Consider the following 11167-nt stretch of genomic DNA (forward strand, 5'->3'; position numbering starts at 1 on the left):
GCTCACCCGCACCAGTCGAGGTAGGCCTCCACCATATTCCCTCTTTCATGGTCCAGGCGACCGAGGCAGCCAGCCCGCTCGAGCTGTCCGAGATGAAACTACTTGAGGTTTCAGTGCACATTCTTAGATTTCTGCTTCCACAATGGCTTGATGTAGGAGGTGGCATGACGTGTGTGTGAGGTAGTGGTGGATCATTGGGGGTGAAGCAGGTCTCCTCGATGGGTGCTACATCTGAGGTGAGTTGTTTTGGTGATTCTCAGTCTACTCTGTCATTTCCTGAATAAATTTTCTGCAAAGTATTTGAGGATTTCTTCTGCGTCCCATCTGACGGGCCTTGGTCGCCGCCATTGCCATCCTTTTTCAGGTTCCACTGTGAGAGGAGTTCTCCGACAGCCATGAGCACCCAGGTCCAGTTCCTCTGGTCTTGTGTTTGCGACCAGCGGAGCGGGAATTGCCATTCTTGCTGACTCAAATGCTGGGTCTGGTTGCGGTCAGGCGGTTGGCGGCGACGGTGGTGGGGATGTCCCCAAGCTTACCAGCCCGCCTCCTTCATGCCGGGTTGCGTGCAGCCTCGGATCTCTGATGCGGATCTAAATTTGCATAGGTTGCCTGCCCAATATGTAGAATTGATTGAAGATGAATCCTGAAGTTGACAAAAAAGGTATGGTTCGCTCTGTGCTTATACTCAGTAATAAAATACTGAAAAGCCTGAAATATTTGTAGCGATATGACGCTGCAGTACAAGCGACTCTGCCCTTTACTTAATGCGTAGCTTAACAGATATAATGTTGAACTGCTGGATTAGTTTAGTGGAGTTTGATTATGAATTATGACTTCGATGGTCGATCCTACATGAGAGTCTGAATGTGACTTAAATGTTTAACTTACAGGCTCGGGGTAGGGTGTGCACCACCAGACCGGAAGCCGTGTGCTGGTTGGGTTAGTGCATTGGAGGAAACCTAGCAATACGCTAATAACCCTACTGAAATATGGTGAAGCCAGCTCACAAAGGAGCGAGAGTGCAAGAGCATGCTGAAGACATACATGCGACAAGCAGTCCAATGCACACTTTCTCGAGGCAGTACACGAGACTTCAATTTGACCGTTAGTCGGACAACAACTATGAGAAGGAAATGACAAGGATTCTAAGTGTTTTTTGGTTTTAATTTGTTTGGTCATAAAACTGAAAATGGTAGACTAATTACTAATGTGAATGTGTGTCTTATTAACAGAGTGGAGCGGTGCCATAGAGCGGCACGCAGACAAGATATATTCGAGGGTGGATCATACCAGGTAGTGGAAAGATTCTATTCGAGGGTGGATCATACCAGGTAGTGGACAGATTCTATTCGAGGGTGGATCATACCAGGTTGTGGAGGTTCAAAAAGAGGAAGAAGTGTATCACAACACATTATGACGCAAAGAGAAGAGAGAAATGGAGCAAGGTGTCTTACAAAGTGAAGATGATAGACGATGGGGAAGAGTTCGATTGAAAGTATGGTCAATTTGCTTGCATGGGGATTTTGTGCTGCCACGTGCTGAAGGATGTAGAATGTGCCAGCGGTGTGGGGTGGAGAAGGGGGCCGGAGACCCAGGCGACGGACAGCTCACGGTGTGACAAGGAGCAACAGTGTCATGGATCTGCTGGGAAGGGGATGTCCCGACGGCTAAAGATGGTGTGCATGGGACACGCAGGCAAGGGTGGGGGTCGGGTCAAGGCTGCTGTTGGCGGCCTGGATGCAAGCGATGGTGGCGGCCGGCGGGGGTCTGGCGGGCGAGGGAAGGAGCAGCATGGCTGGTGATGGGCCAAGCGCCACCAGAGGAGGGTGAAGGGGCGACTTCGTGCTTCGCAACAACAGTTCGTGTCCATGGTCCTCTTCCTTCCGCTTCTTTCCTTTCGTACTGATCAGCTCATTGTTCTTGTTCATACCTGTAGGCCATACATGCTCATTTTTCTTCTCTGTATTTTTTCTTGTTTATACCTACAGAAAAATTTGCGGTGGTGATGATTGATCTAAGTATCAGATTGGTTATATGGAAATGGGGCTTTACTTCTGGAGATGTTCCCAATGAAGGAGCTTCGAGGCGAGCACTGCAATGATGTAGTTTTGTATATGGCATAATCTGTAGGAACCCTCTCTTAGTTTCTTTTTGTTCTTCGTTTCGCTCCTGTTGATTAATGCCAATTAATCTAGCTATTTTTGTTGTACCCAATGCCAATTAATCTAGCTATTTATCATGTGTTTTGTTTCAAAGGTAATATGCCCTAAATCATTTACTGATCTTTCAGTTCTTTTTTGGAACTAGGCGAGTATAAACAATTTGTTATCTTCCATCCTAAATTGTTTCCCATGCCATCCATGTAAGTTTTAGTACCTTTCCATGTAGGTAGTGGGAGATCAAGTGTGTGCATTTCATGACATAAATTTACTTTGTTTTGTTTCAAAGGTAATATGCCCTAAATCATGTACTGAACTTTCAGTTCTTTTTCGGAACTAGGTGAGTAAAAACAATTTGTTATTTGCCATCCTGAATTATTTGCCATGCCATCCATGTAATTTTTAGTACATTATACTTAGTTTGGAGTATGAGAGTAGTTTGTAACTGAAGGAAGATTGACGCCATGGCTGCAACTGGTTCAGTGACTAAGATTATTTCAGGAATAGTGTACATTTGGTGCTCCCTGCACTTAATTTTGGACGTTGAATACTACTCTTGCTTTGACAGATTTTATTAGGAAACCTTATCTGTTAATACTTTCTTGTCAAACTCACAACAAGTTATAATAATCAAACTATATAGTGATGTTGAGGGATTAACCAGGACAAATGCAAGCCAACGTCCCAGTGAGTCCCAGGCTCCTTGAGTAGCTGGCTCCACTGGGTACATAGTCGATTACCTTATGTGTGGTTTCTTTAATCACCGATCGGTTATTGGGAATCCGAATCTGCGATTAGTATGCAGTAGTAAAGAGTTTTCTGTTTGCAAAAGAAAGCAAGTTTATGTACTTTGTCGCCACTGCCAGCATAGAAAAATTGTTTATGTTGTATTGCTGGGATAAATGTGTCTTATACATTGTTTTGTTCTTATAGTCATAACCGAGATATTTGTGGTGCTTGATTTCTTCCTATGTATTTGTTTTCTTTTTCGTGATTTCCTATATATTTGTTGTATAAACTGAACCTAATTAACGTGTGTAATGATGAAGCACGTGGGGTGCAGATGAGGATGAAATGAGCCAGGGAGAAATATTGCTGGTAGAAAAACAGGCCTCCCAGGCCATCCTGACCAAAAATGTATTCCCCGATTTGGTTAAATAGTCCTGTATTGGCCCCTGGCTGCCTCAACTGGTGGATGCCGCCGGCTGCCCAATGACCATCAACACATACGAGCTCGGTTTAATCAGAGGTGAGGCCTTGCTTCTTCCGCAGTTTTCTTCTCTTCTTTTGTGTGGATTTGCATCTAGCAAAATTGAAATTTCATGGTGGGTCAGTTTGGAGGCTTCATATTTCACAATTATTATTGTGTGGTTCACCCTAGAATTTGATTTTAATGCGTGCTTGCGCATATTTGGTTAGGATTATCATGCTTGTTTTTATATGTAATTGCTATGTTTCGAGGCTACTTATTTTATTTAACCCATTATTTGCCATTTGAAAATAATGTTGGCATTGACAGTTGCTAATTACAAATGCTTATCATTGGTTACCGCGTAATTCTTGCTTGGTTTTTGGTGTGATTTCATCTTAGTTTATACTTGTGTATGGACCACCCACGTTTTGTGAAACAATAGTACACCCAAAAGGAGAAGTTGTTGAGATGATAGTCATGACAGCCTATAACACAGGCGCGGTGCTTGAAGCTCATGAGTAAGAAGACAAGAAAAAACCATGCTAAAGCTGGAGGGATTCACAGAAAATGCATAGCAAAAAAATCACTAGGAAATCTACCTTCACTACATTTTGGAGTGTAGAACATGGACCATATGGGTCCAAGTAGAGAACATAAATATCCACTGTTATTTCTATTTTCATCAGTTAATTTTGATATTGTTTCGGACAATAGATAACCTAGGCTTCGTAGCTGGTAATATTTATCAGAGTTTTAGTCTAATGTACTTTTCTGTAGGGGTGTTGCCACGAAGTTCAGTCTACAAACCTCTGTTGTGTAAACATAGTGCTGATCTGCTGAACTAAAATTATGGCCCTGCTTACCTGTGGTGCTGCACTTTACAACAATTCTACTTGTTCTTTCATAGCCCACCTTATGTGTGCCATCTTCTACTCCTCCCTCCGTCTCAAAATAAGTGACTCAAGTTTATACTAACTTTAGTACGAAGTTAGTACAAACTTGAGTCACTTATTATTGTTCCATTTTTTTTAGTTATTGATCATGCCATTTTTCTTTCTGCCTTTGTAGCTGAAAGATTAGTGAGACTGACTAAATTCTGAACATGTTCCATGTGAGAGAAATAGCATGTTGATTTCATCTTGAAATAATCATAGCTGAGGGACGAGGTCCGTAACTGAGGGTCATGTGCAGAGATGGAGGAAGAAGTTGCGAGGCTTGGAACTCTTACAGCAGTGAGGACAATGCCTCTTTAGTTGTAATTGTGATACTCCTGATGTGCAAGTAAACACTCATGTGACACTCCTTATGCTAAAATGTTGGTTGTTAGTATAGAGGTGGTAACATTATTTGGTTCTCTTGTATTGATTTCATAATACATGATGTAATACAATCCACATTGCATTATATTTCCACTTATATCTCCTACTTACTCACTACTAACATTCTTTCTAATTCGCTTCTTGCGCCATTGGCGCAATCGGGTCATCTAGTATACTAAACGATCAAATGCTTAGCGAACGGAATGGGTCAAGTCAATCACATCATTCTCTAATGATGTGATCCCGTTAATAAATGACAACTCATGTTTATGGCTAGGAAACTTAACCATCTTTGATTCAACGAGCTAGTCAAGTAGAGGCATACTAGTGACACTTAGTTTGTCTAAGTATTCACACATGTACTAAGTTTCCGGTTAATACAATTCTAGCATGAATAATAAACATTTATCATGATATAAGAAATATAAATAACAACTTTATTATTGCCTCTAGGGCATATTTCCTTCACTAGGTTAATAGGTTAGTCCCAAAAATCATATAAAGTAGCATATAAATGCATATAAAACATCCAAGATTGATAATATAATAGCATGGAACAATAAAAAATTATAGATACGTTGGAGACGTATCATATTGCCGTGTTCTTGGATCTGCGGTGGCATTGGGATGGTATGACCACTTGATTGCAGCATTGAAGCATTTAGGATAGATGTTGGATTCGGTTGATGGAGGAAGTCTTGATTTTTTCCTGTCATCAAACCAGAGTTAGAGGCCCCAATGGTACCCTGCAGCGGGGTGTACATGTTATTTGTCGGATGACCCTGTAGAGAAGGCAAAGTTCAGTTGCACTGAAGTTTAAAAAATAGGAAAAATGAAAGTGTGGACTGCTTCTACCATTGCTGTATTGTATGGTTGGAATCCAGCCAACATTTGTTGGGTCCGTGGTGGCATAGGGATGGCATTACCAATTGATGGTTGCATTGAAGCACTTAGCATAGCATTATAGTGTAATTGATATGCAGCCATTTGATTCGTGAAAAATTCCAAAGGAGCCTATAGAAAATGATAGAGAAAGGTCAGTACAGTTGAGGTTTTATAAGAAACAAGCAACATTGTATTATTACCGTTGGCAATCAAATCTGGATCAACACTAACCAAATCTTGATTAGGGTTAACCAAATCTGGATCAGCGCGAACCAAATCTGGATCAACATGAACCAAATGTGGATCGGCGCTAACCAAATCTGGACCAGCTCTAATCTTCAAGCATTTCTCCACATCTTGTGCTAATTGCTCTACACACTTAGCAGCCTTATAGTATGATTCTTTTGACTCATCGGCATGAGTAGCTAGTTTCACAAATATTCTACGTAGTTCCTTGTAGCGGTTAGACATTCTTGCTTTTAGGTTATCATGCGGGTTGCATTTGCTTGTTATATCTAGAACTTTGGCATCAATTGTCCATCTTTTCAAGATATAATCCCCAGGGATATGCTTGATATTGTTAATATCAAGTACCTTTAAGCAATGAGAGCAAATAATTCCAGCAAACTCAAACCTTTTGCAACTGCAGCTAACCTTTTCTTCTTTCGGAATGAATCTAACAACATGTTCACGTTGTGTGCCATAAAATTTTACTACATAAATCTTCACCTCTGTGTCACTTTCATCACAAAGCATCGTGTCATAGTTCAGAGTCCGAAGCACTTGATCTTGAACCATCTTGAATATTGCTGGAGTATATGTAGCTACAGCTTGTTTTAACATATAGCTAGATTCAGCCTTCAACACGGGAGTAGTCTGTGTTGCTTTAAAGTCATACTTCACCTCTTCACATCTTTTATCCGAAACTAGCCGTTCAAAATGCTCAACGAAAGTAAGCATGTCATATTTAGTACTAATGTATCTCTTCAATTCATTGTTCATGCTTTCACTTCTTTGGGTAGTGCTCATGTGGGCAGAGAACATATTTTTACCGTACACTAATGCCCAATGTTCCTTTTTCTCAAATAGCCTTTGCAGCCATTCATTGTCACATAGTCCATACTTGTCAATCATTTTATCCCATGCACCTACAAATTCATCCTCCTCTTCTATATCATATATACAGTGCTGAAAATCAACATTGAACTTCTTATATTCGTCAACAACTCCGGCGAGGTGCTTGCAAGCATTTTGATTCATATGCCACACACAAAGTCTATGGTGAGAATGAGGGAAGACTTCACGAATTGCCTTCGCCATTGTTGCATCTTCATCGGTGAGAATTGTACATGGATGTTTTCCTGACATAACTTTTAGGAAACTTCTGAAAAGCCAAGCAAAACTAGCAGCGGTTTCATCATAGAGAAGTGCAGCACCAAAGACAATAGTTTTCTTATGTTTATTCACCCCAACAATCAAACCAAATGTCCATCATCTAGTTTTTTGTATGTGGTGTCAAAGCATATAACATCGCCGAACATTGCATAGTCTGAAATCATTTTGGAGTCGGCCCAAAAAATATTAGTTATCAACTCATCCTCATCCACTTGAATTGAATAGAAGAAGTTGATATCTTCTGAGACCTTTTTCTCCATGTATTCTAATACTCCCCCTGTGTCACCTACTTTTGCTTTTGTTGTTCTCTTTGAGTACAAACAATTTTTCATATCTTGAGGTGTAAAGCCAAGGTTTTCACTTCCACCTACTTCTTTAGCCATCAAATCGATTGTTGCTTTATTTGAAATGCCAACTGACTTTGCGACCTCTGCGTTTGCTATCTATGCTTTTGTCACTTTTCTCTGGGATCTCAAGTATTGGGCCATGACTCCATTAGCAAGAGTGTGGTTATGTGACGCCTCAAATTCATACACATAACAAAATCCATCTCTAAGGCTAATTTTCATACGGGCATCACAACCACATCGTGTTTCAGGCCTACTGTAAGTGAATGTCTCCTCTCTTTTATCTTCCCGGCGATGGCCTATAAGTTGTTGTAATTATCTTAGAGCATAAAGAAGTGATTATAATTTAAAAAATGAAAATAACCCATACCTTGACGAGAGCATGTAAATGTCCGTTGCTGCATTGTAGAAGAGTTCATAACTTTATGACCACTGCTTCTTCTGATGCTAAAACCGATGGTTTTAGCATACTTATATAAAATAAATAAGCTTCCTCTTTAGATAAAAATTTCATGCCAAGCTTTGGTACCCTTTCATCGGTGTGATCTACTGCAGTTTCTTGATCCTATATCAGTTAGGATTCAATTTAGTTAATACACACATATAGAAATCATATTTGCCTATCATGAGTTTTTATGAACTGCACCATAAATCAGATTTATATCTCTTGCAATCGTATTTGTCTTAAGAAACATGGAGTGCATTGAGACATCAGGAGTCTTAAGTTTTAGAGGAGAAATCATGATGCACTCTAGAATCCTTGTTCTGTTTATATTTCATATCAGTACACGGTTTGTGCAAGTATATTCAACTATCTCTTATGTTTGTCCATGAACTATATGTATTGTAAAAAGAATAGAAAAAACTGTAGTGCATGTTTTCCAAAAACTGAAATCAAAGATGGTACAGGAACGTTTGAAATTGGCTACTGTACATGACACTGCTTTGTTTTTCTAAATTAAAAAAAAACTAACTTTCCGTTGTTGTTTGGCTTTTGCAGAATGCGGTCACAGATTTCTGTAGAAGTTCTACAAGGGTGCAACACACTGCTTTTTCCCGGCCAACACTTTGGATCGTGTCACAGTTGATGGAAAGTGGATCTTTTAGGCAAACATATTTGTGTGCACTGCTGGATGTGAAGTCTCCCGCAATGGTTCAAAACAAAGAAATTAGAGAATTTGCCGCCGATTCATCGTCAGAACCGAGTGAGATTTCTTACTTTTGGTGCATGAGATTGTTCATCAGTGTCCTTGTTCCCTAGAACACTCCTCGGAGAAGTCGTCAGGGATGCAAGACTCGGAGAAGCCATCAGGGACGCGGATTCCTTTGCTGCTCAATTGAAGAGAAGAATTTCCTGATTTCTGGTTAAGCCGCTATTGATAATTGTGCGCTTTAAGGCTGTAGGTCACTTCCGCGTCCCTGATGTCTTTTTTGCTGAGAGCTGCTCAGATATCCAAATGAGTTAAAATTTGGAGCGGACCTCACGCATAAAATTATCTACCACACAAAAAAATTGGAATTTTTGGATTTTTCTAGTATTTGTTTTGATTTTTTTCTGAGCGGGAGCATCTGAGGCAGGGCTCAGATAAGGAATTTCGCATTTTGGCGCCCTTTTGGCTAATTTTTTTAAATAATACATTTTTTTTATTTCTCATAAATATTACGCTGGGTAATTTTTTTTTTTAAAATAATATAGTCGGCCATTGGATTCCAGTCGGCCTACAGCTGGCCGACTGGCCCCTGTCGGCCCCCTGTGGGCTGATTGGGTCCTGTCGGCCCACTGTGGACCGACTAGAGCTAATTGGCTCGCTGTGGGCTAATTGTTTTTTCAAAAGTGTTAATCATGTATTTAAAAAATATGTGTACTATGACCTCCTCCGCTCGCTGTGGGCCCACTGTTGACTAAAACATATGTTTTAAAAACTGTTAATCATGTATTTAAAAATTGTTAAATGTGTGTATAAAAAATGTTCCTTATCTATACAATTTTTTAATGTGTGTATAAAAAATAGCTTTTTTTCAACACCAGCAATGCAACTGGGTCGACAGTTGTACACAATATCCGGGTCAACATGTTATTCTCCGCCCCGCTGGGCTGCAAACTTTCCTAAGAGGTATGCATTAGGCTTAACAAGAAAATGGACTTTAAGAAATAATAAATGGGATGTAATTATAATAACTAGACAATTACTATGCACCAAACACGTAATTAGTTTGAAAAAATATATTATTTTTGGAATTTGAAAATTTTAATTTCATTACTTATTGCGTGCGCAATATTTCGTTGGATTTTAACGTAATACAACTTTATTTTGAAATTATATTTAACATATATTCAACTATCTCTTATGTTTTTCGATGAACTATATGTATTGTAAAAGGAATAGAAAAAACTGTAGTGCATGTTTTCCAAAAACTGAAATCAGAGATGGTACAAGAACGTCTGAAATTGGCTACTGTACATGACACTGCTATGTTTTTCTAAATAAAAAAAACTAACTTTCCATTGTTCTTTGGCTTTTGCAGAATGCGGTCACAGATTCCTATAGAAGTTCTACAAGAGTGCAGCACACTGCTTTTTCCCGGCCAACACTCTGGATCGTGTCACAGTTGATGGAAAGTGGATCTTCTAGGCAAACATATCTGTGTGCACTGCTGGATGCGAAGTCTCCCGCAATGGTTCAAAACAAAGAAATTATAAAATTTGCCGTCGATTCATCGTCAGAACCAAGTGAGATTTCTTACTTTTGGTGCATGAGATTGTTCGTAAGTGTCCTGGTTCCATGGAACACTCCTCGGAGAAGTCGTCAGGGATGCAAGACTCGGAGAAGCCATCAGGGACGCTCAATTGAAGAGAAGAATTTCCTGATTCCTGGTTAAGCCTCTATTGATAATTGTGCGCTTTAAGGCTCTAGGTCACTTCCGCCTCAAATGAGATGTAGATCTTGAATTTTGGCGCCCTTTTGTGTATTCTGTGGTTCTTTTGGCAGGTGATTGGATTATTTCCGCAAGGCTTGTGTTCAATTTTAGTGATGAGAGTATTACGGAAACGAATCAGTATTACGATGTGTAGTTCGTTTTTCTTTTTGCACTTAAAATCAGGATCGATAGTTGTGTGCGTGGAGCGGGGCGTGTGTGGAGCCAGGACCGTGCGATCGGTGCGCCGCATGGATGGTCGCACGCAGCGGCCGCAGGCAAGCTACGTCCAGGTGAGCAGCGATGTGCATGCATGCACCGGCCAAGTATAAAATCCCCCCGGATTGAGTTTGTTAGGAGAGCGCGTGTGTGTGCATCCAAGGTTGTAGCCCGTGGCTGGTTAGTCCAGAGATAAAGAAAAACCAGGGCGTTTGAGCGCTGGGGCGTTGGTCGCCAGAAAAAAGTGCTTCTTCTACCTTTATCCTTCGTCTGGTCTGAGAGAGAGCTAGTCTAGGGTTGCGCCAACAATTGGTATACAGAGCTTCGGTTCGGACGATCACCGGTGACCATGGCGCTCGTTCCACATGGCGGTGGCGGTCGGATCGGCGATGATGGCGATGCCGATGCTGACCGCGGACAACTACACGGTCTAGGCCATCAAGGCGCAGGCGATCCTCGACGTCCACATCGTATGGGAGGCGGTGGCGCCGGGCGACGCGTCGGTGAACGCACGGAAGGACAAGACGGCGCGTGTGTTGCTTCTCGGAGCGTTGCCGGAGGATGTGCTGTTGCAGGTGTCGACGAAGCTCACCGCCAGGGAGGTATGGGACTCCCTGAAGGTGAGGTTCATCGGCGCCGATCGGGTCCGTGCGACGAGGCTGGCGATGCTGCACGGCGAATTTGACCACCTGAAGATGGCAGACGGCGAGGAGCTCGGCGTGTACGGCGGGGGGC

At 41.4% G+C, this 11167-nt stretch overlaps 2 long non-coding RNA genes across 8 annotated transcripts; both read left to right on the plus strand.

Moving 5' to 3' along the window:
* The first annotated feature begins 1 nt into the window (after position 1).
* LOC125531561 lies at positions 2-1255 on the plus strand. Its single transcript, XR_007293332.1, has 4 exons — positions 2-20; positions 157-236; positions 365-661; positions 891-1255. It is a non-coding gene; the product is annotated as an uncharacterized LOC125531561 (long non-coding RNA).
* A 440-nt stretch (positions 1256-1695) lies between these two features.
* Positions 1696-4757, plus strand: LOC125531559. Of its 7 annotated transcripts, none has more exons than XR_007293326.1 (3): positions 1696-1871; positions 1989-3408; positions 4129-4757. It is a non-coding gene; the product is annotated as an uncharacterized LOC125531559 (long non-coding RNA). The 7 variants fall into 7 exon arrangements; XR_007293328.1 differs by having other exon boundaries at positions 4420-4757; XR_007293331.1 differs by having other exon boundaries at positions 4543-4757.
* The last annotated feature ends 6410 nt before the right edge of the window (positions 4758-11167 follow it).

This window comes from Triticum urartu, unplaced genomic scaffold (genome assembly GCF_003073215.2).
Source record: "Triticum urartu cultivar G1812 unplaced genomic scaffold, Tu2.1 TuUngrouped_contig_7474, whole genome shotgun sequence".
Classification (NCBI taxonomy): domain Eukaryota; kingdom Viridiplantae; phylum Streptophyta; class Magnoliopsida; order Poales; family Poaceae; genus Triticum; species Triticum urartu.